Source organism: Lycium ferocissimum, chromosome 8 (genome assembly GCF_029784015.1).
Source record: "Lycium ferocissimum isolate CSIRO_LF1 chromosome 8, AGI_CSIRO_Lferr_CH_V1, whole genome shotgun sequence".
Lineage (NCBI taxonomy): Eukaryota > Viridiplantae > Streptophyta > Magnoliopsida > Solanales > Solanaceae > Lycium > Lycium ferocissimum.
In genome coordinates this window covers 69,360,693-69,387,842 of record NC_081349.1, presented here as the reverse complement: position 1 = coordinate 69,387,842, position 27,150 = coordinate 69,360,693, and the positions used below count along the sequence as shown (strand labels likewise).

The 27,150-nt window shown below is 40.7% G+C and overlaps 3 non-coding genes across 3 annotated transcripts; all 3 read right to left on the bottom strand.

The window, feature by feature from the left end:
- Positions 1-513: 513 nt before the first annotated feature.
- LOC132069013 (U1 spliceosomal RNA) lies at positions 514-674 on the bottom strand. Its single transcript, XR_009417593.1, has one exon. It is a non-coding gene; the product is annotated as a U1 spliceosomal RNA (small nuclear RNA).
- A 2,076-nt stretch (positions 675-2,750) lies between these two features.
- On the bottom strand, positions 2,751-2,910 carry LOC132069014 (U1 spliceosomal RNA). The gene has a single exon (XR_009417594.1). It is a non-coding gene; the product is annotated as a U1 spliceosomal RNA (small nuclear RNA).
- A 15,423-nt stretch (positions 2,911-18,333) lies between these two features.
- On the bottom strand, positions 18,334-18,494 carry LOC132069015 (U1 spliceosomal RNA). The gene has a single exon (XR_009417595.1). It is a non-coding gene; the product is annotated as a U1 spliceosomal RNA (small nuclear RNA).
- Positions 18,495-27,150: the final 8,656 nt, after the last annotated feature.

Sequence of the window (27,150 nt, the reverse complement as noted above, 5' to 3'; positions counted from 1 at the left end):
CAATTGATTCATTGAAAAACAAAACTACAGAAAACAGGTGCAAAATTGGTGCAAACTTCACACCGATTTTGAATCTCCTGTACGTATTTTGAACCCTAATCTATCGATATTGATGAGAAGAGAATTTTGGTTTGATTTTCTGGTGTGAATTTTGGTGAAATTGGGGGAGAGAAAGAAGGAAAAAACGAGATATTTTGGTGTGAAGTTCCGTATTTTTTTGGGAGAGAAGAGATACGCGCATTTATTTGGGAGATAAGCTCAGTATTTTTCTTTTTGATTGTATTTGTATAGGGTTTGTAATGTTATGTTTTGTAAATAAAAAACTATCGTCACGTTTCGTAAATATTTGTTCTTAATATGTATATATACGTAGTTGGCCCTTCAATTAATTATAAGAGATAGAACATAAAAGGCAGAGTAAAAGCACAATATATGTCAGTTCGAGTTTGATCTTGCAAGATGACACTTGAACAAACTTAAAACGGGACCATATATTTTTGGACTTAAAATTGGGTAGGGGCCGCGCGAACGCAGGCCCCCACTGCCACAAATTATGACGTCGGCTCAACCACTTGGGCCGACCTTAGGCAGGCACCCCTCCAAAGTGCAATGGAGGTTGCCAGCCTAGACCATGGGTCTTATTGATCGCCTATTGACCCCGTCCAGGTAAGTATGTTATCCAATTAGGTCAGCCCATTACCTGTACTAGAGCTTAGCTTAGCTTCTGTTACTGGCTGGCGATGTGGTAAAATCACTCAAAATGACATTACTCTCTTTAGCTTTCTGTTAAAGAAAACCAATGGAGCCTATACTTGAGTCTCTTTCAAAACAAGAGCCATTAAAGGTGTCTTAAATTTACAGAATGAACCCTTTTATTATAAAACTATGCTTCGACAACTATAACACTTGAATTTTGTTGACTGGGACACTGAGAATTCATATGGTATTTTAGAGAACCTATTTATCAATGGGGATATTTCTTTACCAATGATTTTACCTTGATATGTGTTGTCACATCCCTGTCTTTTCTTTTGAACTGAGGGTCTATCGAAACAAATTTTTTTTTACCCCATAAAGATAAAAAAAGGTCCGCGCGTACATCCTACCCTCCTCGGACTCCACTAGGTATATTGTTGTTGTTGATTTGTGATTTTGGCAAGGGACATCTTATTTTTCGAACTCAGATCAACTCGCAACACATCCGAGAACAATTCTTCGTAAAAAATTTCGTACAAACACTTAAAAATTTAATGTCACCTAAAGATCCTTAAAATTTTTCTAGTTGGCCATGATAAATTTGACTCGGATATTGAAGGTACAATTCATTGATCAAGAACTTGTGCATTTAGAGAATGAATATAATTTCCTCTGATCTTGAGGCAATTTTCAGAGTGAGAAAATAAGACCCCATGTCTTTGTTTCTGTACATTTAAGCTTTGAGGCTCTTACATTCCCTATGATGTACACAGCACATATTGAACATACTGACATAGACCAGATTGTAGCCGAGTGTCTGTTGGAAACAACCCACGAGGTATGGGTAAGGTCTACAGAAACCGCACCCTCCCCAGACCCCACCATCTGTCATATTGGGTATGTTGTTATTTTTGTGACATAGACCAAATTGCAGATCATTTGATTGTACAGGGTTATTCAAGAGCTACATCTTGTTGAAAGTGTATGAGCATTCACACTGTGCCGCCTTACCCTCTCGATCATGCTCCGTGCCATTACGAATATTGCAGCAACCTCCCTTTTCTTCCTGCAACTTCTCTATGCATTTTTTGGTCTCAATATCCATTGCCTATTTCAACAGTTTCAAACTTATCCACCAACATCTATATATATGTTGCAAAACTTAAGTTTAGAAGTGAGAGATAGGAAACGAAAGAGTTATGTTCCATGGGTGTGTGTTGTGTGTTTTATGGAATATCTGTTGATCACAACATATCAGAGGAGAACGAGCACGCAACCTCAGTAATGCCATCTTTCCCTTGAGTTTCAGAGGAAGAACCTTAGTTTTCCAGCTTTGTTGTCTCGTAGCCTTCATGTTATTGGTAATATATCTTGATTGATATTAAGATATCTCTTGATTGATCTTCCATATCTTAATATCTCTATCATTGATTTAGTTTCTAATCTGATTAGGAGAAGATCCCTATTCTTTATTCGTTGGTTCTTTCCTTATTAGCTGGTTTACTCTCTTGTGTTAATACACATTCGTATCAAATGAGCTCGACAACTTCTTTTATTTGTTTTAGTGATGAACGTACTAGCGCTGCTGGATTGAGAGGGTTATTTGCTTTGCCATCGCATGAAACATGTTTACCTAGTAGTGAAGGTTGTTTACATTAATTAGCTATACGAGCAAGCTCACGGTTTACGAATCTTTTCTCCTCCTATGCAAACAAACGATAATAATTACAGCAATAATATGGCATGTAATAAACTAAACTCCCCACCTCCCATGAACACGCACACACAGGTTCTGTTAGTTTTCAACTTTGTGCAACGTGAAAATGTTGACAGTAGCAATAAGGGCATACCTCTATTTGTTTCAGTAGATCTTGGTTTTGTGGTACTACATTAGATAACATAATTGCTCGTGACAAAATGTGAGTTCATCTAAAACTTTTACTTGTGACTTAACGTAAAATATTATTGAGATTCCATCTTCCAGGGGAATTCAATCCCAAACAATCACTTGGATCAATTTCTTGAAGGAGCATAATTTTTGGGCTTGAATTGGGTAGGGGCCTCGCGAACGCAGGCCCCCTGTTGCCACAAATTATGACGTAGGCTCGACCACTTGAGCCGACCTTAGGCGGCACCCCTCCAAAGTGCAATGGAGGTCACCAACCTAGGCCATGGACCTTATTGATCGCCCATCAACCCCGTCCAGGTAAGTATGTTATCCAGTCAGCTCACCCCATTACTTATACTATAGCTTTTGCTCGGCTTCTCTTACTGGCTGGCGATGTGGTAAAATCACTCAAAATGGCATTACTCTATTTAGCTTCTGTTTGGAAATAGATAAAGAAAATCAATGTAGCCTAGCTGTATTTGATTCTCTTTTAATACAAGAACTATGAAAGGTGTCTTCAAAGAAAACAGATAACTTCACACCCCTATTCATTGATCAAAAACTTGTGCATTTAGATATAGAATATAATCTTGTCATAAAATAAGACCCCCATGATCTTACTTTTGCTTCCTCACCTGTGATTATAGTTATAGTCTGACCTTCTCCGTAAAACTAGGAAGAGGAGGGAAACAAAAAGAGAATTCAAACATTTTTTTTTTAAAATTGAAACTGGAAATATAAATTATTTATTAGCAGATTCTACATCTAAAGATTTTTTTTTCTTGCCTCAAATAGTCCCTGCATAGAAAAAATTGCAACTGTTTTGTAGTTTTGGTTGATTAGAGAGATCAAAAGCACGACAAGAAGTGGAAAGATTTCTCAAACTTCAACAAAGCTAACTTCCAATTTAAAAACACACAAAAGCTATCAAACGGCTGGGCTGTAATTCACCACTTTCTTTCACCTGAGTTCAAGTTAAAGTAGTGTTCTTTTTTGTCTTCTTTACTTGGAAAATTTCATCGATCTTTATCAAGTTCTTCAATGGAGATATACAGGGTCATATGTCCTTGAAGATCCTGCAGGTATATCTTAGATTGTAGATGTGAAACAGGTTGAGCGCGATTTCTTTTTCCAAAGAGGTTGACCAAAGTTTGTGAGGGAAAACAATTTAGAACATGAAGATTCACTGTCGGCACATATATTTTGACCGAAAATTGTTTTCCTTCACAAACTCGGTCAACCTCTTTCGAAAAAGAAATCGCGCTCATATGTTCCACGTTCACAATCCAAGATATACCTGCAGGATCTTCAAGCTCATATTGTATACGGTAAAAACCGGATATATGCAAGACCGGTGAGACCGGAGATAAGAAGAGACAGGCATGATCACCGAGTCTTCCCTTAGAACTGGTGGAATTGCACCGGCCGAGGCTGACCTGAGAAAAGTGAAGCAAATCTGTTTGGTCCGGTATCTACGGACCAAACTGTTTTATCTCGCCATCCGATTTCGCCGTGACCGAGTTGATCGTGGCCGTTAGTCCGGTTTCGATGACCGAATTGATCGTGGCCGTTAGTCCGGCCGTATGACCGAATTGATCGTGGCCGTTAGTCCGGTTAATTAGTTACAAAAATCGCCACGCATCAACATCGTTCGTCACTTTATACCGACAACCGTACGGTGTCGTACCGTATAGCCCAACCTTATCCTTTTAGGGTTTACTTTATTCTAAAAAGGCTTTATGTTGTATGCAAGGCCCATAAGGCAAAACTATAAATAGGAGGCATTTCCCTACTTTTAAGGGTTAGCTTTTTGGGATCTAGAGCATTGTAATAGCAAATCAAAATATCATTTTTATCTTTGGCCCGAATCAGTGGAATATTATTGTCTTTAGCTTACTCTTCTAACATCATTTACTTGATCATCCATAGCAACGTATTTATTCAAGTTATTAACGCATATATTCGTATATACAAACCATTGCACACGAATCCATATATATATATTCCACGAAAAGCCAAAATAGATTAAAGTTTGCCCACATATCCTATACCTCACTTACAAATTCAATTGATTACCTAAATTCGGGGTAAACAGTTTGGCGCCCACCGTGGGGCAAGGATAATAGTGGTCTTTTAATCTTAGCTTCTATCTCTCACCCGTTAAGATTAAAAAATCTTTTGTTCATCTCTGTGAAAACGGACCAAATGGCAAGTAGTGGACAGTCTGGTCACGTCAACAACGAGATTGTGGCCGAAAATGAGAACAGTGGGCTTCGGGGCTTACCAGCAGATACCATCGACCCAAATTCCATTGATTTGAGGGAGGGCCTCAACCGACAGAACACCGTGAACCAGGAGAATGCCGCCCAGCCGGCCACTGATCCCTTAAATACTCACAATTCAATTACTTTGTCCTGGGCGCAAGGCCGGAAAGTACCGGACACCCCGGATGAGGTTAACTTACGTTTAATTTTTGAAATGTTGCAGGAACAGAGAGCTGCTATTGCCGAACAAGGAGTCGCAATAGCCCAGTTGCAAAGCAAAAATGATGAAACGACCCCGGAGAGGACGAAAGGTGCTGCCGAACCCAGAAGGGACGAAACACGGATGGTCGAGAGTAATGGGTCCGGAGCTGGTTCATCCACCGAAGTTCTGAGAATGCTCGAAACATTGGCAAAGCATGTAGATTCAACTGAGAAGAGGGTGGAAACACACAACTCTCGGGTGGACCAGATCCCGGGGGCTCCGCCTATTCTGAAAGGACCGGATTCGAAGAGGTACATTCAAAGGCCTTTTCCTCCGAGTGCGGCTCCGAAATTGATCCCGAAGAGGTTCAAAATGCCGGATATCCAGAAGTATGACGGCACAACGGACCCGCAGGAACACGTGACTTCATACACCTGTGCCATAAATGGCAATGACGTCGAAGAGGATGAAATTGAATCCGTGTTGCTGAAAAAGTTTGGGGAAACTATGTCGAAGGGAGCATTGACTTGGTACGACTATCTGCCCGAGCATTCAATCACTTCTTTTGAATTGCTTGCGGATGCGTTCATAAAAGCTCATGCCGGTGCCAAAAAAGTGCATCCGTATAGCCCAAAGGGATGATGAGTTTTTACGTGAATTTCTCAACCGTTTCCAAAGGGAACGGATGGAGCTCCTTCCGATTTCGGAGGAATGGGCTGCGCAAGCTTTTACCAAAGGCTTAATCCTCGAAGCTCGACGGCCTCGTTCAAGCTAAAAGAAAACTTGTTGGAATACGAGGTTGTGACCTGGGCTGATGTTCATAACAGCTATGAATCAAAGATCCCGGTAGAGGATGACCAACTTGAGCTCCCCCCGGGACCTGTAAATATAAGCAAAAGCTCTGAGAGATCGAGGAAAAATTAAGAACCGGAGTCAAGACCATCGAGGGAAAGGTGCAGGCGGTATCTTCATTCCGAAAAGCCAAGCTTGTGTCGAGAAAAAATCGAGGGTTGTCCCAGCAATTCTCCGATCGGTGATAAACGGACCGAAAGGACTATCGAACAACCGAGGTCTCATATTTAGAAGTGATGTCGGGAGCTCGGCTACCAACAGACTCGCCGAGGATATCGGAGTACAACCCGCATCAATACCTCGTATCGCATCTCGGCCATAGGCCGTATCACGTGCAAAAGATGGCCGAGACCATTGAGATCAAATCCTGGCAAGCGGGACCCGAACGTGATATGTGAATACCATGGAACCCATGGGCACAGAACTAGAGACTGTCGCCAATTGAGAGAGGAGGTGGCCCGGTTACTGAAAAATGGTCACCTTCGTGAATTCCTGAGTGAGCGAGCTAAAGGCCACTACAAGGAAAGGGAGTCAAACAAACGGGCTGAACCGGTGGAACCTCAGCATATAATCAACATGATAATCGGGGGTATGGATGCGCCTCGAGGCCCGGTGATGAAACGGACAAAGGTTTCCATTGTACGTGAGAAGCGCAGCCGAGATTACATGCCCGAAGGTTCTATCTCCTTCAGCAACAAGGATCCATAAGGCATCATTCAACCCTACAATGATGCTTTGGTAATTTCTATTCTTATTTTCAAATCACAAGTCAAGCGTCTTTTGATTGACCCGTAGCTCACTCAATATCATCCGGTGGAGAGTGGTCGAACAGGCGAGACTACTTGATCAGATCGTACACGGTGGTCGAGAGTACTCGTGGGTTTAATATGGCGAGCGAAACCACGAAGGGGAGATTTCTTTATCGGGGCTATTGACGGCACCATTCCCAAATACAGACGGTGTTCTATGTCATCGAAAGAGACATGAAGTATAATGTTTTGCTCGTTTCTCAGAAACCAGCGGATACATAGCATGAGGGCTGTCCCATCGATATTATATCGGTTTTTGAAATTCCCAACACCGAAGGAGAGGTAAAACCATCCGATGAGAAACGACTTTCTTTAAGGGAAATGTATTTGCGGTTGAGGAAGCGCCACTATTCCCAAAAAATCAGATCCAAAAGAGGACGAGCCAATCGGTGGTAAGAACTCTAAATAACAACTAAAGTGTACGGGTTCGACAGCGGAGCAGCAGGGGTCGGACCCCGGGTATGAAGAAGATGATTTCGGTGTACCTAGTTCTTTTGTCTTACCGGATAACTCGGATGCAACCAAGTCTACAATGAAGGAGCTGGAGCAAGTCGTCTTGTTCGACTATCTACTGGATAGAAAGGTATACCTCGGCACGGGGTTAACCTCGGAGCTCAGGAACAAGTTAATTAAGTTTCTTCAAGCTAATGCCGATTGCTTTGCATGGTCCCATATAGATATGACAGGTGTGCCACCGGAAGTAACAACTCACAAGCTCAGCCTCGACGGGAGATTTCCCCCGGTGAAGCAGAAGCGGAGGCCTGCGGCGAGAACCGAAGCACGCCCCGTAAAGGATGGTAACAAAGCTTTTGAAAATAAGCTCTATTCGGGAGGTAAAATACTCGGATTGGCTGGCTAACGTAGTGGTGGTGCCGAAAAAGGGTAATAAATTTAGAATGTGCGTTGATTATAAGGATTTAAACAAAGCATGCCCGAAGGATTCATTTTCGATGCCTCACATCGATAGAATGATCGATGCGACGATCGGGCATGAGATGTTGAGTTTTCTCGACGCTTACTCCGAGTATAACCAAATTCGGATGCACCCGAAGGATCAAGAGAAAACATCCTTTATTCCCCGATGCGAGACTTACTGTTACAATGTCATGCCCTTCGGATTAAAAAATGCCGATGCAACTTACCAATGCCTAGTTAATGGGATGTTCGAAGAACAGATAGGAAAAACAATGGAAGTTTATATTAATGACATGGTTGTCAAGTCCCTGGAAATAGAGGACCATTTAAAACATTTGCAAGAAACCTTCGATGTGCGTGTCGTAAATACAACATGAAGCTTAACCCGAAGAAACGTGCCTTCGGTGTCCGGTCGGGCAAGTTCGGGTTTCATGGGGTCCAACAGGGGATTGAAATTAACCCGGATAAGATCATAGCAATAGAGGATATTGAGGTGGTAAATAATGTCAAAGGAGTGCGAAGACTCACCGGAAGGATAGTAGCACTGAGTCGGTTCATATCGAGGTCTTCGGATAAAAGCCATCATTTCTTCTCCTTATTAAGGAAAAAGAATGACTTCGTTTGGACACCGGAATGCCAAAAAGCATTGCAAGAGTTGAAGGGGTACTTGTCCAGCCCACCTCTACTGCACACACCAAAAGCGGACGAACAGTTGTTTCTCTATCTTGCCGTATCAGAGGTAGCAGTAAGTGGTGTTTTGGTCCGAGAAGAATCAGGTACGCAATTCTCTATATATTATGTGAGTAGAACTTTAGGGGATGCGGAGACCCGTTATCCCCACCTTGAAAGTTAGCATTGGCATTGGTAAGTGCTTCAGAAAACTCAAACCCTACTAATGCCATCCGATATGCGTACTGACTTACCTCTAAAGAACATCATGCATAAACTGAAATTATCGGGTAGACTAACTAAATGGGCCGTAGAGTTTAGTGGATATGATATCGAATATAAGCCTCGGACGGCCATTGAGTCCCAAATTTTGGCCGATTTCGTGGCAGATTTCACTCCGGCCATGGTCCCCGAAGTTGAGAAAGAAGTTCTGCTAACCTTGGGAAGAGCTTCGGGCATTTGGTCGTTACACACGGACGGGGCCTCGAACCTCAGAGGTTCCGGGATAGGAATCGTCCTTAGAACTCCCACCGGGGATGCCATTCGACAATCCATTAGAACTATTAAATTGACTAACAATGAAGCCGAGTATGAGGCTATGATAGCAGGTTTGGAATTAGCTCGGAGTATGGGGGCCGAAATAATCGAAGCAAAATGCGGCGATCTCTTGGTCGTCAACCAGTCAGAATGGCGTCTTCGAGGGTTAAGGACGAACGGATGCAAAGGTATACGAAAAAATTCAAGTGATACTACAACGCTTGGTTTAAAGAATGGACTATGCGATGTATCCGGGAGCGAAATCGCAAAGCCGATGCATTGGCCAATTTGGGCTCTTCAGTCGAAGGGCAAGAAATTAACCCCGGCACCATGGTACAGTTAATGAATTCGACGATAGAAATCGGGCATGCTGAAATAAACACGATATGTCTAACATGAGATTGGCGCAACAAGTACGTCGACTACTTGCAGGATGGAAAGTTCCCGAGTGACCCAAAAGAATCACGGTCCGCGGGGACAAAAGCGACACGATTATGCTTGCGGACGCCAATTGTATCGACGGTCTTTCTTCGGGCCACAAATGTTTGGAGTCCGGAGAAACCGGGAGTATGTTATGAGAGAAGTCCGGAACACAACGCTAAAATCACTCGGTGCGGAAGCATTAGTCCGAAATTATCGAGAGTTAATATTGGAACCGGATGGAGGAAGATTCGAGAATTTTGTCCGGAAATGTGATGGAAGTCAAAGACATGCCCCGATGATTCACCAACGGGGTAGTTGCTACGCTCGGTGATGTCACCTTGACCGCCGTAACGGGGAATGGACATTGTTAGTCTGACTGCCATAGGCACCGAGTAAGGCCCATTTATTTTGTTTATGACCCGATCATTTCTCTAAATGGGTTGAAGCGCGAGGCCTTCGAAAAGATTAGGAAAAAGAAAGTTATTGACTTCGTATGGGACCACGTTATCTTGTCGTATCGGCATCGACCGGGATAACTTGATAACGGTCCTCGGTTCGTTGGCGAAAAGTCGGTGATTTCCTCGAGGGGTTGAAGATCAAGAAAATTGTATCAACTCCGTATCACCCGAGTGCAAACGGACAGGTAGAATCCACAAATAAAATAATAATTCAAAATCTAAGGAAAAGACTTAAAACATCGAAGCATCACTGGAGGGAGGTGCTCCCGAGGTATTAATGGCTTACGAACTGGCGGCAAAAATCAAGCACGGAGAAACACCTCTCTCGTTAGTCTCTGGGGGCAAGCCCCATCCCCGTAGTAGTTGGCGAACCGAGTCTCCGGTTCGGATGCGCCCATACGTGAATCAAACGAGGAGGCCATGGCCATAAAACTCGACCTCACGGATGAACCGCGAAAACGCATTGGTCCGAATGCAGCCCGAGTAAACGCAGAGACGGAAAGGTACTACAACGGAGGAGGCCAATTTTTGACATTTCCAAGTTGGGGACTTGGTGCTTCGGAAAGTTACTTAACGCCAAGAATCCCAATTATGGTAAGTTGGGGTCCCGAGCTGGGAAGGAGCCGTACAAGATAACGGAATAACGGGTAAAGGGTCGTATTAGCTTGGAATCCATGGATGGATAACGATTGCGCAATAAAACCGGAACGTGTACATTTGAAGGGACACTACTGCTAAGGTATGGACCTGCACTTGTGCTTATATTTTGCTAATCTTTCTTTTTTTGCGGGAATTCGAGTACGGATGAAGTTAGATGTTAGGTACTGGAAACACGTGTTGCACTCTTTTCCTTAGTACGGTTTTTGTCCCAAATTGAGTTTCCGATAAAGGTTTTAACGAAAACAAGACAACGTGTTACTTGATAAAACGGAATATAAGTATCCAAAAAATTCGGAGGTACCCTACGAGTGGAGGATCGGATAGTGCTTACCCGATCATGCAGCTCGGATAAACACTAGGGGACTACTATACCCACATCGAAGCTTACCCCAGAGAAAATGAAGCGGCTACCAACAAAGCAGTAACCACTAGGTCCTCGAAATTTTTATTTCTCACCTTCGTCCAAAACCGGACCCAATCATATTAGGTTTCGATGTAAGGACCAAACGATCGGAATGAATCGTGTCCACTTAGTATTTGGTTACGGCAAAAACGAGGAAGGAAACGAGACGAAATCCTCGTATCGTATGCGTATAAATACTTGCGATACAAGAATTATTGAAAATTCAGATTATTGCATTTCGGATATGACTTCTTGTTAAACACCCCACCCGGTGATTAGCCGAATTTCGACATCGTTTTATTCGGATACCTACATCGGGTACTACGGTCAAATTCGATAAAGGCAACAAGGTCACATCAACCGAGCCAAAATCTTTAACACCCTCGGGAACGGGGACCGCGGCTATGCTCCAAAAGGTGCTAAGGATTCGGTGTCCAAACCTAATCCATGATGAATGGTAATCGGCGAAAAAATATCGGCCCTAAAATGCCTAATGTGATTCGAGACGTCGAATTCACGCAGCATAATTAAGTCCCATGGGCAAACAACTTGATCTAATCCCCGGACAAATTATACCGGACAAAGTGAAAAGCCGATAACGAGGCATAAATCGAAAAAATATCTCCGAGCAAAAGTCATAATAAACACAGATTGAAGAATAAAGAAAATCAACAAGGAAAATGCGCATTCCATATATGTAAGGTTTTTTACACCTGAAATTCCTACGCAGATAAAAAAAAAAAAAAAAGCCAAAAAGGCAACCGCAAAATAAAGGCTAAGTACAGGCCCTAATCTATCCGGTGCGGTACGGAGCCCCGAACGCCGGATCTGTGCCGGAATCCTCGGATCAAGGTATCGTGCTCTTCGTTTCCTCTCGATATTTTTGGCTTCGAGTATCGAGGGCGGGAGGTCCCCAAAACCTCGTTGAGCTTTCTCGAGGGTGGCCCTCCGGGACTTCCACCGCTCGTACTCCACCGCAATCGTAGTATGGGCCTCGGCACCTCCACCGTTCTAAGGGCTTCCGCCGAGTTGGCCTCGGCCCCAGGCCGCTTGTCCACCAATTTGGATCTCTCAACATCGAGGATTCTTTGAACTTGAGTAGCCGACTCGAGCTCCCGCCTTCGGAGGTCATTGGCCTCGACTGCCCCCTCGAATTTGGCTCGAGCTCATCGCATATCCAGCCCTATCCTCGGCTTTCGCTCGAATACCCTCAACTTGTCCTTACTCACATTCCTGGTCCGGCGCCGATGCCTCTCGGCCATGTTCACGGCATCAGTCTTGACCGAGTCAAGCTCCCCTCAAAGTTGAGAGATAATGGCCTCGAGTTCACTAAGTCTCGAAGAAAAAACGAGCATTATCTTGGCTAAGGCCGACCCTGTCCCAGCTCGGAGTAGGTTCTTCTCAACCATTGCCGTCAACTCATCTTTTAACCGTTTTCGGCCTATCGCCGCTTCGAGCTTAGGTCGGAGGTTGGAAAGAAGACGTTTCTCGGTTCAACCGATCCTCCTTCACTTGCAAAAGATGCTGGAACTTCTCCGTTTCCCGACCCTGGGCGTCCAGCTGACCCTTAAGGTCGTTAACCTCTTGTTGAGCATGATGAAGGCCTCATTGACGAGCACCACGCTCTGTGAAAGTAACGAGACGTTAAAAACTTGGAAAACAAGAAGGAGAAATTCACATCGAGTTATGGAAAGATAGGCTGATGAGCTTACTCGGTTGCCCGCGTGCATGCCCTCGTTAATAAGACTCTGCCAGGGGACCTCGGTCATCCTCCACTTATCCGATTCCGAGATAAGGGGCCTCAGGTAGCTTGCAACTCGTACAGGACGCGATAAAAAATTGCAATGCCGTCGACCCGGTAACGTCACGGCCGATCTTGTCCTTGGGTTCGACACTCGGGGGCGGGAAGATACGCACCAAGCTATCTCTGCACCCGCCGCGGACCGGCTTCAGTCGCTCTCGTGACTCGAGGGATAGGAGATGTCGAAACCCGTAGCTTCCCCGTTAGCGGGAGGAGTATCCGAGAACATATCATCAAAGTTATTCGACCTCGAAAATGGAGTTGGAGAAGTCGGAGACGACCTCGCAGTCTCGGTAGGCGAGGGACCTCGGAGGTTGCGGCAGCTTTCTTCCACCGGCGATGAACCAAGATCCATTGGAGCTCGGTCTCGAGGACCGACTCGGCCCTACGATCGGCTTCGGCGGTGACTGCATGCCCTCGCACCTTGGTCCTTTGCGGGGTCTCTCTGGATGAAGGAGATCACCGAAATGTCGCGCATATTCAATCTACTTTAGAGGCGAGTCGGGTAAAGAACTTCTTCCCACCTATGTGTAATACGGAGTCGACGGCCCTTCCGCCGAAGAAAGAGGAAGGAATGGTGGTATCCTCTTCCGGTATAGAAGCAGCGAAGGGTCACACCGACCCACCGAACGAGGAACGTTCCGTCTCTTAGAGTCCGAACGACGCTTTTGCCCTCTTTTTTCGGCCGCTCTTATCCGAGGGCTTTCTTCGCCTTTTTGTTGAGCGATGATACGGATGTACCCGCCGAATCAAATTCGAGTCGGGCGCAGTGGCCTACGTCGGCCCAAAGTCGTGGCTTACCGAACCTCGGTAAACCTGAATGTCGAAGAGGTTATGAAAAAGGGGAAAGGCAAAGGTAGAAAATGCGATAAATTCCGACCCAAGCTGTTATACCTCGCATTTTTGCATGTTGGAACATTCCGAGTTAATCGCGGAAAGTGAGGGACAAGATTACTTGGAGACAAGAAGTCGAGACTTTAATCACGATATTGTTTTAAAACATAAGTGCCTATGATTTAATGGCATGAAATATTAAGGAAGTTTGGGACCAAAATTGCATTATAGGAAATTTTAATTTCATAAAAATTAAGATGTGGCCGCCATACGTGGATGCCAAAGGCCACATGGAAGCTTGGTGTATTAAAATAAAAAGCGGGAGACTAAGGGATCATTTCATCATTTTCTCCCAAGGAAATTTCAAGAAACTTTGAGAAGAAGAGGGAGCAACCATTCGGCTCCCCTCTAGCCGAACAAGAACAAGAAAAAAAGTGAAGGAAAGAAATTGTTTCCTCTAGCAATTCAACTCATTAGAAGGTGAAGAATAACGTGGAGCAATCATTGAGCATACGCAAAACACTCTTTCTTGCAAAACTAGAGCCTAGTCGTGGAAAAGTGAGTAGGAGAAGGTATGTTCTAATCTCTTTCTTTTGTATGTTATGGATAGCTTATGTGTTGTAGCATGCAAAGATGGATGAAATTCATGAAAATAAGGAAGTTGAGGTGGTGGCCATGTGGAAGTATAGTTGGCCGTGTGATGTATTGTATTGAAGGAAGAGGGGATTAATGAATTTAGCATGTTTTTGTGTTAATGTATGTAGAGAATGAATGAAACTCATGGGATGTTGTAGGTCAAAAATGTGTATAGGGGGCTGGTTGTATGCAAGAAATGAAGTTATGTTATTTAGTATTTTGATCGTCGTCGATATGAATTCTATGTGATAAAATGAAGTTTAATGAATGAAATTGAAGTTGTGATGGTTGTGGGCTGATTTGGGAGCCAATGTAACTCTTATGTGAATTTTATATTTAGGAGGATTACATTGTTAATATATATATTGTTGATGTAGTTTATGATTTTTGGAGGAAGAAAGTATGTTAGTATTGTTTTCGGGTTTGGAGAGCTTTTCGGGTAAGTTGGCACCTTGGTTGGATGGTTTGAAATATTGTATGAATTGTTTAAAGTGTTCTTGAATGTTGTTTGAATGATCTCGGATTGGTAAATGAACGTGTGAATATTGATGTTAGTTTGATTTTATGCGGTTGAATTGAATATAAGTGAATATCGTCGCATTATGTGAAAAAGCTTGTTGATGCTAGAATGCGTTGAAATCAATGGTCGATGTCATTAGAATATTTTGTTGGTATTATGGTTGATGAATTAGGCCGAGCCATATTCTCGGAGGAAGCACTTAAGGTGGGAGTTTTCGCCGAAATTTCGTAATTTGGTGTGCGCTTGGAATCGAATTCTAAATGCCTTTGGCTAATGTTTGACATTTAATGACGTATTGTAGATCTTGGAAAGTTCGCGACGTAAACTTGGATTAACTTGGAAAGCAGGCAAGATACAGGTACACGCTCCGGAGGTCCGTTGGTCTAGACACCGTTCTCACATTTTCGAAGTGCTCCTTTGATCCCGAGCTCACACATTTTGGCATCGTCATTTCTATTATCCGTACATATGTTCCGTTGTATGGTACGGCGGGGCCCGTCCGTCATATGACCTGTTATGACTCTTAGAGGTCCGTAGACATATACGCGGGGCGGGTACCCCTGTTTCCTTGTGTCCGTGTGAGTTGTGTTAGTACGCCCCCATGTGATGTTGGCCTCATCGGCTCACGTATGATATTCTCGCACGGATGTTGTGACGCGAATGTATATATGTATGTGTGTATGTATTTGTGTGATAGTTACGGGGGGTGTGTCACTATTTGTAAGTATAAGATCCGATTATGTCACTTATAGTCCGACGTTGGACTGCGAATACGCACAATCGTTTGTATGTTGATTATGGTTAATAGAGTACGCCCGGGTGCCAGCTCGGGTACTACCACGGCTTACGGGTTGGGTCGTGACACAAGATAGTATTACCGTGTTTTGAGCGACCCATCGTCACACGGCTGTGTCCCCATGTCCGTGCTTCATGGGTGTGTTGGCTAAGGAGAGCACCAACCCATTCATTCATGTTCCGGACAGCCGGAGGTATCCATGCCACGGCTGGTATAAAGAAGGGGAGAAATCGTGTTAATACGAAAGGGCAAGCGTTTGACAAAGCATTCAAGGGTAACTATTGAAAGAATTGAGAAACTTACGATTATCATTCCACCTCTCCTGAAAAGCGGCATATAGTTGGCCGGAATAATGTCCGCGGCCTCACCCGACGTAGTTCTAGCCAACCTCGGTCTCTGTCTTTCATCCATCTTCGAAAAGATCGGGTTCCGGCCGCTTGGCGAGCTTTATCACCCCTCGAAACAACCCTGAGAATATAATAGGATGAAGTGAGCCATCGTAAACTCCTTCTTTACGTCGTTGGCCAACAGCCGGAGGCAGGCCACGGTCCTTCAGACTATCAGACCAATTTGGGCCAAGGTCATATTGTATGTCCGGCGCATATCCAAAATAACCGGGTCGATTGGGGGGTCGAACTTGAGTGTAAAAGGATAGGTATAGACGTACAGGAAGCCCTCCCGATGATCGGTGATCGATTCGTTGGGCCCGGGGGCAAACACTTGCACCGGACGGTTATCCCATCCGCAATCAGCCCGGACTTGATCAAATTTGTCCTTGGTAATGGACGATGGATATCGCCTTACATCAAACCCTCTATCAGCAACCGGAGAAGGCTTCTCAACTTCAAACTCTTTGTTATAGTTGGCTTTGGACGGTACTATGTCTAAAGTAGTGGGCTCAACGACGGTTTTTCCCTTAGGTTGTGAAGTTAGCTCGGTTCCTTGAGAAGAAATCAAGGAACATCCCGGGGAGGTGGTTTCGGTGTTGGCGACATTTGAATTAGATAATGAAAAAAAGGAGATTCGGTGAACTTGATGAGGGAGAAGGAATAAGTTACAAAAAATAATAAGAGTGAAGAAGCAACAGAGAAAATTTCAAAATGGCAAAGTGAGAGAAGAAGCAAAGTAGCACTTTCAGTCAAAAGAACAACAGTAGAGAAGTTGACAAAGTTGGTCTTTTTATGATCAAAACAAATAGGAAGGGGGATGATCACAATCAAAGAAGAAAAATGGAGAGAAAAACGATCAGTGAGTGAAAGAAGTAAAGAAGGAGAAGTGAAAATGGTAAAATGAGGGGGTTAAAAGCCTTATATAGGCATGGGGACCGAGACGGTTACAAAGCCCAGCCAAACGAGGGATGCCATGTGTCCCACCATTAATGAGACGTGATTTGAAACGACGTGCGTTACGGCGGTTACCAAAGTTGGCCGTTCGGGATGAGACACGTGGCTGATAGCAGAGGGACGTGACATAACTGTTCCCGCCAAAATGAAAAGATAAGGACGAGCTTATGAAACTGCCGATTTGATGACTCATCCATTTCCCGTTACTCTAGTAAAACTACATCAGGGAAGTGTGGGGACTATCTGTATACGGTAAAAACTGGATATATGCAAGACCGGTGAGACCGAAGACCGGAGATAAGAAGAGACAGGCATGATCACCGAGTCTTCCCTTAGAACTGGTGGAATTGCACCGGCCGCGGCTGACCTAAGAAAAGTGAAGCAAATTTGTTTGGTCCGGTATCTCCGGACCAAACTCCGCATCTCAGCCAGTCCGGTTTCAGCGTGACCGAGTTGATCGTGGCCGTTAGTCCGGTTTCAGCATAACCGAGTTGATCGTGGCCGTTAGTCCGGTTAATTAGTTACAAAATCGCCACGCATCAACATCGTTCTGTCACTTTGTACCGACAACCGTACGGGTGTCAGACCGTACGGCTCAACCTTATCCTTTTAGGGTTTACTTTATTCTAAAAGGCTTTATATTTGTCTGCAAGGCCTATAAGGCAAAACTATAAATAGGCATTTCCCTACTTTTAAGGGTTAGCTTTTTGGATCTAGAGCATTGTAATAAAATCAAAATATCATTTTTCTCTTTGGCCCGAATCATGGAATATTATTGTCTTTAGATTACTCTTCTAACATCATTTACTTGATCATCCATAGCAACGTATTTATTCAAGTTATTAACGCATATATTCGTATATACAAACCATTGCACACAAATCCATATATATATTCCACGAAAAACCAAAATAGATTAAAGTTTGCCCACATATCCTATACCTCACTTACAAATTCAATTGATTACTTAAATTCGGGGTAAACACATATGTCCCTGGAATATCTCAATTGAAGAGCCTGAGAAATGCCCGGTGGAAACTTTTTAGCAAAGGAGACACAAAAAAGGAACATTACTTTGGCTTGAATTCTAGTAAAAGAAATTTATCCGATATAAATAAACAAAAAATTAACACGCAGTGGCTAAATCTTAAGACTATAAAATGATGGAGACAAGCAAAGAAAAAAAAATCAAACTTAGATTCAGTATCATCAAGAAATTCAATACTTAGATGCACTGTCATAAAAAACCTACTCTACTATTGTTTATTTGCTCCGACGTTGTAGAACAACCTCATTCTCATCTATTTTATACTCCTATTTCTTTTGGAAAGAACCACCCACAAGGAATGTTAGTGTTATAAAGTCAAATTGAGAAGTCTCTAAAATTATTCCAATTAAAAATTAGACATGTCACTAGAGCTCTTTTCTAATTCTGCAAGACAGAAACATGTAAAACACAAGAATAGAAGCAGAATATATGTTAGTACGAGTTTTGATTGCGAGATGACATTTTTTACTCACCTTCACTTTTTTTCTGGTTTAGAATCACAACTTCCAGGGAAATTATACCAAACAAACACTTCGACCGATTTCTTCACGGAAAGAAAAAATTTGGGTTAAGAATTGGGTAGGGGCCGCGCGAACGCAGGCCGTCGCTGCCACAAATTATGATGTAGGCTCGACCACTCGGGCCGACCTTAGGCGGGCACCCCTCCAAAGTGCAATGGAAGTCACCAACCTAGGCCATAGGTGTTATTGATCGCCCATAGACCCCGTCCAAGTAAGTATGTTGTCCAGTTAGCTCAGCCCATTACTTATACTACAGCTTTTGTTCCGTTTCTCTTCCCTGGCGATGTGTTAAAAAGAAAATTACCCAAACTGACATTACTCTCTTTAGCTTTCTCTTTGAGTACAAGAACTATGAAAGAAGTCTTAGAACGAACCTCTTTATTAATATAAAATTATGCCTCAACAACTCTGCAGTATATCTAAGAACAATTTTTCTTAATAAAATATCAAGATTATCTGTACAAATACATGCAAGAAAAAAACTAATGTCACCTAAAGACCGCACACGCACTGCTGGGCTGCAATTTAAACACACACCCATTTAACATCAACGCTCTTTTTTGTCCTACATCGGCAATATTCCGCACGGTTTTTAACAATGAAGAGCGAACGCAAAGGACGTAACCTTACTTGAATAGGGTCTGTTCTATCAACTCACACTGCTGTATCGTGCTGGGATGGTCGCCTGCTTGACAGGCTCTTCAATGTTTCTTCAATATAAGAAAGAATCTTATGATTGAACTTTTTCTGGCAAGAATCTTACTCCCTCCGTCTCAAAAAGATTGTTCTTGACTTGTCTCAAAAAGATTGTCCTTGACTTGTCCTTATTTCTTTGAACTTTTCTGGCAAGAATCTTACTTACTCCATCTCAAAAAGATTGTCCTTGTCTGATTGACAGGCTCTTCAATGTTTCTTTGAATTTTTCTGGCAAGAATCTTACTCCCTCCATCTCAAAAAGATTGTCCTTGACTTGATATAAAGTTTAAGAAATAACGAAAGATTTTTAAAATGTGTGGTCTAAAATAAGTCTTAGATATTTGTGTGGCGGTAAATTATCTCATAAAGTTAAATTGTTTCTAAATATAAAAAGAAAATAATTTTTTTTGGGATATACTAAAAAGGAAAGGAGGACAATCTTTTTGGGACAGAGAGAGTATGTAATTTAGTTGCTATTAGCGAAAAGGTCCACGCCTCGCGCTGTTATGAAATATTTTCATAATTTCTGTTACAACTATGAAAATCGAATATAGAGAAAACTATCGCACATAAGTAAATAAAGATACACACATTAATATCTACTTTTAGTTTAAAACATTTGTTTCTACCAAGGAAAGGGAATTTTTAAGAATCTTATGAAAAGAACTTTTCTGGGCAGCAAGAATCTTATGTAATTTAGTTACTACTAGTGAAAAGGTTCACACTTCCCGAGGTTATGAAATATTTTTATAATTTTTCTTATAATTATGAAAATCGAATATAGAGAAAATTATCGCTGATAAGTAAATAAAGATACACACATTAATATTTACTTTTAGTTTAAAACATTTGTTTCTACGAAGGAAAGGGAATTTTTCAATAAAAATACACAAAAACTAAAGCTAATACGCATAAAAACAGTAGATTCACACTAGAAGTAGAAGAATATGGAGAAAGGGAAAAATAAAGAGGAATAAGAATGTGGCACGTGGTCATCAGACTGAGACCTCTCTCTTTGAGAGCATCACACCAAAATAAAGGAAATCAAAATTTCATACACGCAAATCTTTATATAATATAAAGTTAGGCCATAGAGAGACCGCTACCTCACGATTTCGGCAAAAACCTCGGCAATCGCTTACGCACAACCATCGGATATCGACCCTCACGTCACTCTCATCCAACTGAGCCCAACTCATCACAGTGTTTCCTCAAGTGTCATCAATGTATTAACAGTATATCATGAAAGATGAGAATGCGTGCAATGTATGAGTTTTATGTCAATAATCAGATCAATATCACAAGTACCACACATGGGCACACCAGCAATATCATGAAAAAGACTACACAATAAGTCACGATAGAACACTATCCTCGTATCAAATGTCATCAAGTAAGATAACACAATATCATAGTCAGAATATATCAATAGTCTCTAATAGCCAACATGGACAAGTCACATAACAATATCACCTCATTCCTTTACTGCCTAATGACATCAATATATGATAAATATGCTTTCTACTCATAAGGTCACTACTAAAACATCCAGTCTAGAATCATTTCACGTTCTAGGCACATTTTATCCATTGCAATACCAAATAAGATTCAATATTAAATAACACAGGACATATTATACGAATCATACGGAAACTCTTCATCCAAGGGACATAGTAACTAAGTACCGAACAACTAACTTTCCAAGTCACACATACAGTCCACCAATACTCACAGAAAAACCAACACAAGAACCTAGGGAATCTATAGACCATAAGCCGGAACACACAAATCGCATAGCCGTACCATCCTAAGAATCCATCCCGAACTCCAAAATCCTATACATGCATTCTTCCTTTCATCTAATACACGAATATGTAAATCTAACCGGAGTCTACCGAAAATGAAGCCGTAACCTACCTCGAGGCCGAGCGGGTGCCACGAACATCCGTTGATCTTCAATTCGTTCATCACGTCATAGCTTGCACGAAGGAACTTGAGACAATCATGAGACCCAATAGTAGGAATCACCATAGAGCACTTATATGAGATTCAGATTGATAAAGAAAATGGAGAATTTAGACTACCTCTAGATTTGCTAGGCCTTTATCATCAAATAATCTCTTTCCCTAACTCATAATTAAAGCTAAGTGATTTATTAACCTCCATTCATGATTAAAGTCAACCATGTAAGCTACTAGCTAGGTAAAGTCACCATTTTTAACTCTATCTTTTAGAAAACCCATTTTCAAGATTCATGGAGGAACCAATTTACAAATTTAAGAAGAAGATGAGAATTTAAGTTAGTAACCATTCTAGGTTTATGAACACGAGAGATTAAATCAATATAATCCATATTAAGAACATGCTAACCATTTATCCTTCCAAGTCTAAGAATTGGTGATACCTATTTTTATTAGCTTTCTAGGTGAAGACCTTAGAGTAATTAACTATGTGAAAGAAGGGATTAGAAGTAGTTAGGAAGATTAACTTTCCCAAGAAGATATGAGTTTAAGCTCCCAAAAAGGCTTGAGGGGCGGCTGACCTTTAGGGTTTTGAGAAAATGGAGCCAAATCCCAAAATGAACTCTTAAATAGGGAAAATCACTGTACGTAACCGCTATAGCGGTCTTAGAGCCACTTCGGCGGCACCGCTAAGGCGGCATAGGCACCGCTGTGGCGGACCCTTAACCAATCCACTTCACCGTTTCCGCGGCGAGCCCACCGCTAGAACGCCACCGCTGTAGCGGCATGCTAGTCGTTGTGGCGGTTAAGCCTATCTATTAGGCTAGGTCGGCCCAGCCCCGAACTGGTAAGAGGGTAGTGAGCTGGGCTAGTGGAAAAAATTAGGGGGCTGGCCCGAACATGCCATGTAGCCCGATAGCCCGGCCCAGCAACAGGCCCGGGTTCTAGCCCACCGGGGCACCGGCCTGGCTCACTTCGAATTAATTTTTTTTTTTTTTTTGAAAAAGAAGCATAAATAGGGCTTTTTGAAAAATGATTACATATTTATTACATCATTAATTAATGCATATCAAATCGTTCCTTCCATAACATATTCTAGTATATGAGAATCAATTCTATATTAGATCCATGCTTTCCATTTTCTAGCATATTTTTAGGGATAGTTCTAAAATTTTAGAAGTTTATTAAATGAGCCAATCAAATTAGCTATTTTATAGGGAGATGATTCCAACTTTAACTGTTAAACTCCCTTTATTCTCTTAATTACTATGCAGCTAAAACTTAATAGTATTCAATTAATCATTATATATACCTGACAATTTTTTAGAGGTATTCTATTTACTAATGTGATGTTCGGCCTAAAATACATATATTTATGCATTGATTATCTCATATTTTAGTACTTTTAATTGTCTTTTGAATATTATTTATATTGATTTATGTTTAATATTATATTTTAGTACGTAGGAATAAAGCGGTGTAAAGATGAAGAGATTTGGAAAGAAAATTGAATAAAACGCGAAAGGAAAATGATGGAGAAAAGAGGAGGAGACAACCAGGGGACGTAATGATTGTTCAATTCAGAGGATTAGCATTACATTTGAAGTCAAAATTGCAAAGAAAATAGATAATGAAGGCAGCAGACAACAAAAAAGGGGAGTGACGTTCTTCAGCAGCAGTGTGCTATTCACGCGTCATACATCTGACGCACAAAAACGAGGTCTCGGATTCTGGTTGTCCATGCGCTGTACCCCTGTCGCGGGCGTGGCACGCGACCTCCGCTATTTTTCTCAATTCGAGTTGGATTTGATTTTTAAAAATTCAGACCTTTTGGTACCCTATAAATATATATTCTATACGATATTTTCATAACTTTGGACCTAGAGAGAAGTTTGGAGCTGCCGTGGAGGCCAGAATTATAGGGTTTTATCTTTTCTTCTCTGTAAATACTCATTTTTTATATTTTTATTCGGATGATTAGTGGTTTTTCCTTCATGTCTATGTGGAGCTAAATTTTATAGTTCTAGCGGTTTGACATAGGACTGAGCATAAATACCAAAAACCGAAAAATCGAATCGAATCGAACCGAAACTTCAACAAACCGAACCGAACCAAACTAGTTTGGTTCGGTGTTTGGTGTCCACCTTCAAAAAACCGAAACCGAAATAGACGAACCGAAGTTTGATAAAACCGAACCGAAAAACCGAACACACACCGAAATTTAATACATTACCCAAAAAATTTAAAATAGTCCAGGCCTATTAAGTTTAAAGCCAAAAAAACTCAATTGTAACAAGCCCTCTTTTGTATTTGTATCCCTAATTTTCTACTTCAGTTGAGAAAATCAAATATGTTAAGGAAGGCAACTAGGATGTGTCTTTAGGATTAATGTATGTCCTTTATGTGTTTTCTTAATTATTCTTACGGTATGTATATAACACCTAGTAATCCTATATTATGGTTTTAGTTTTCTATTCTTGTATATCCTGTTTGTTTGATTTTGATTTCAATTTATCAGTTTTATGTTTTATTGCTTTTGAGAATATGAATTACTGTCAAGGGAATTACTTCTAATATCATATAAAAAACCGAATTGAACAAACCGAAACCGAACCGAACCGAACTTTAAAAAATCAAAACCGAAAGAACCGAACCGAACTAGTTTGGTTCGGTGTTCGGTGTCCACCTTCAAAAAATCGAACCTGAAATAGCCAAACCGAAGTTTGATAAAACCGAACTGAAAAATCGAACGTCCACCCCTAGTTTGACACAAACATGAAAGTTGACGTTTGATTATTGTTTCTATCTATTGATTTTTCATCTTTGGGTTATTTATTTATTCTTGGTCTTAATTGTTTGATTATCTGGCCAATCGTTGAACACTATTTGTGACGTGTGAATTGAACTAGTGATAGGGAATTGGCATGCGTAATAAGAATAAATAGAGCTTGTTCGATTAATCATTTCGCTAATGAGGATAGGAATATACCCTTTAGCATTGCTTAGTTGAATACAGAGAAGTAAATGCGTTCTTTGTTACCTCGACGATCATAGGAATATAGGCGTTATAGTAGCATCTTGTGCTTGTGAGCAACTCGGAAGATACTCATAAAGTTATAATTAACTCGTCAACTAGTAACCCGTAGGTAGAACGATTTGAAGACTCAACTGGATTGTTAGTGATCATAGCCCTAAATCTATCCCTTCTCCGATAAAAATCTGCTCTTTCTTAGTTGAAGTTCATTATTTGCTTTATTTTATTTTTAGTTAGTTTATAAATATAAATTTGGATTTTATTTCTTATTTAGATAGTTAGAATTAGTTTAATTTAGTAAATAGTTAATCATAAGTCTCCGTGGGATCGATATCTGGACTTAAAAGTCTATATTACTTGTACGACCGCGTATACTTGCTTGTGCGTTTGGGAGCAACATGATGTATTACATTATACATGATATAATTTAATTATATTATGTTTTATTGAGGTTTAATATTATATATACATAGTATAATTCATTTTTAGAGGCACACTGATGTACTTTATACATAGTATAATTTAACATAGATTATAATGGTATAATGTTATATCTACCTGGTATAATATTATTTTTAGAAATACTATGTATATTGATTTAATCTTTTGTGACCTTTTGATTGGAAAATATTTTTCAGTTGAAAAAATACCATGTATATTTGTGATTGAGATATTATCAAAAACTCCAAAAATGACTTGTATATCTTGTTTGGCTATTTATGACTTTCTGTATGTCTTGTATATGTTGTTTGTATATTCGTGTATATCTTGTATATGTTGTTGGAATGAAGATTCCCAACGGCTATTTAAACAAGAATAGTCGTTGGGCAAATGGCCAAACCTCAAAAATGACTTCTTCTTTTTTAAATTTTTAATTCATTTAAATATAAGTGTCAAATATTATAAAAAGTAAAGAGTGTGATGCAAGACTACATCGATAATTTAAAATAAAATTTCAAACTTAAATTGAACACTGCAAATTCCAAACATACAAACTTGAATTGCAAAATCAAATCAAAACAAACAAACTAACATTGCAAAATGAAAACATACAAACTTGAAATTTGAAACTTGCAAAGTTGAGTCTTAAAACTTGAACCTTGAAAGCTCAAAATTCAAATTCTAATGAAGAGTTGCATATGCATTTGGGTGTTTCGACCCAAGTGACGGACCAAAGTATTGACTGGTCCATATCTCGGTCCGGACCTATGGTTCATAGTTCGTAGACAAATTCTACATCGAATCGTATCTTCTTCTAATTTATCATAATACCTCCACACTGATGCACTCCTTAAGCGCGAGGAGGAGGATTGTCATTATCTATTAAATTTAAATTTTGAAATTTGAAATTGGAAGTTGGAAGAGAGAGAGAGAGAGAGAGAGAGAGATTTAGATGAGTAGAAAATTTAGGGATAGAGGAGAGTAGGGAATTGTGAGATAATATGGAGAAGAATGAATAGTATTTATAGATTGAAAATAGGGCCAAAGAATAATTTAAGGAACTTGATGGTTAAAATAAAGTTGGCAACAACTAGATTTTAAAGTATCAAACTTAATAATTTTAGTATTAAATTTTTTTAAAACTAATTAAAACCCGGCCCGGCCCCTTAAATAAAACCCAGCACGGCCCATTAACTAAAATTCGGCCCGGCTCACTTAGCCCACTATGTACCCCTACCTGAGTAGGGGGCTGGGCCAGACACCCTTTTCCCTCCTCAAACTTCGCCCCCAACCCGGCCCATTAATCTATGGCTCGGCCCTCGCCCGAAACCGGCCTCGTGTGACCTCGATTTACATGGCCCGGTCCAATTGATAAGTGTAGTATAGCAAAGCCACTAGGCTCCGGTGGCCCAAATTCGATACTCTCACGCAACGCGCATGACGGGTTCGATCAAATTAGCAATTTTTAGAAGTTTGACTGAATCGAAAACATTTTTAAAGAGTCAAATTTGCGAGTTTTTCTCGAAATTCACAAAAACGACGAAACGGGTGGTTACAGATTTGTACCCTCTTGAACGTTACAATGCAGAAAATAGCAAAAGGAAAAAGGGATAATACCTCGTTTGGGTTGAAATGCGGTAGATTTAGTTGAGAAATAGCATAACGATAAATGCTCTTGCTATTCTCAGCCATACCAAGTCAACGTGGAGCCTCGAGGGCCCGCAAATCTTGTCGTTTCCTGCATTGATGCAAGAAAGAGAAAAGGAATGAAGGTGCGGCGCCTGTAGGGTTTGCTCTCAAACCCTAGTCTTTCAAATGAAAGACTTTGGGGTCTGTTTGGTCTGTGTATGTGGGAGTGGGCCGGGTCTTGGTCCTGGACTCGGCCTAATTAAAGGGATAGGGGAATGGGCCATTATATATATATATATATATATATATATATATATATATATATATATATATATATATATATATATATATATATATATATACATGTATACACATGTATATATGTGTATATACACGAGAATTTTGACACCTACTTTTAATAACTGATCACAATTAAGAAAAGAGCAATTAATTTAACCTCCTTAATTCATGGTCAACTCAAGATTAATTAACCAAATAATCATGGCTAATTAAGCAGAGGGACTTTAATTGCGAACATAGCCTCAAATTGACCTTGACCTATGCAATAGGCTCTTTCAATTGTGGCCATATTCGGCTTGATTAAACAAATAAAAAAACTAATTGCATTTATGACCTGATTGTACTTCAACCATGAATTTGGTTGTTTCAATCATGGCCAAAATTGAACTTAATTAAACAATTAAGGGCTAGTTTTTGCAATAACGACATTAATTGGCTTAAAACATAGAATTGGTTTTCAATTAAGACCAAAATTTATAATATTTGATCATTTCAATTATAGCCACTACTAGCCTCATAACCACCAATTTATGGAATTAACCATAATTAAATACCCAATTAATTATGACGAATGCCAAATTAAGAATTGAGGGGTAAAATGATTAATTCATTTAATTAATCAGATTCCTTGAATTAAACAGGGTAAAATATTTGCCAATTGATTTCTGATAATTCAAACAATTAGATAAATAATTATTTTAAACTATTTCCTTGATTAAATTTAGCAAATATATCATAATTGTTACAAATTAAATTCCAAATGATTTATAACATTATAGAAATTATTTTACCAAATAAGGATGGTAAAATATTA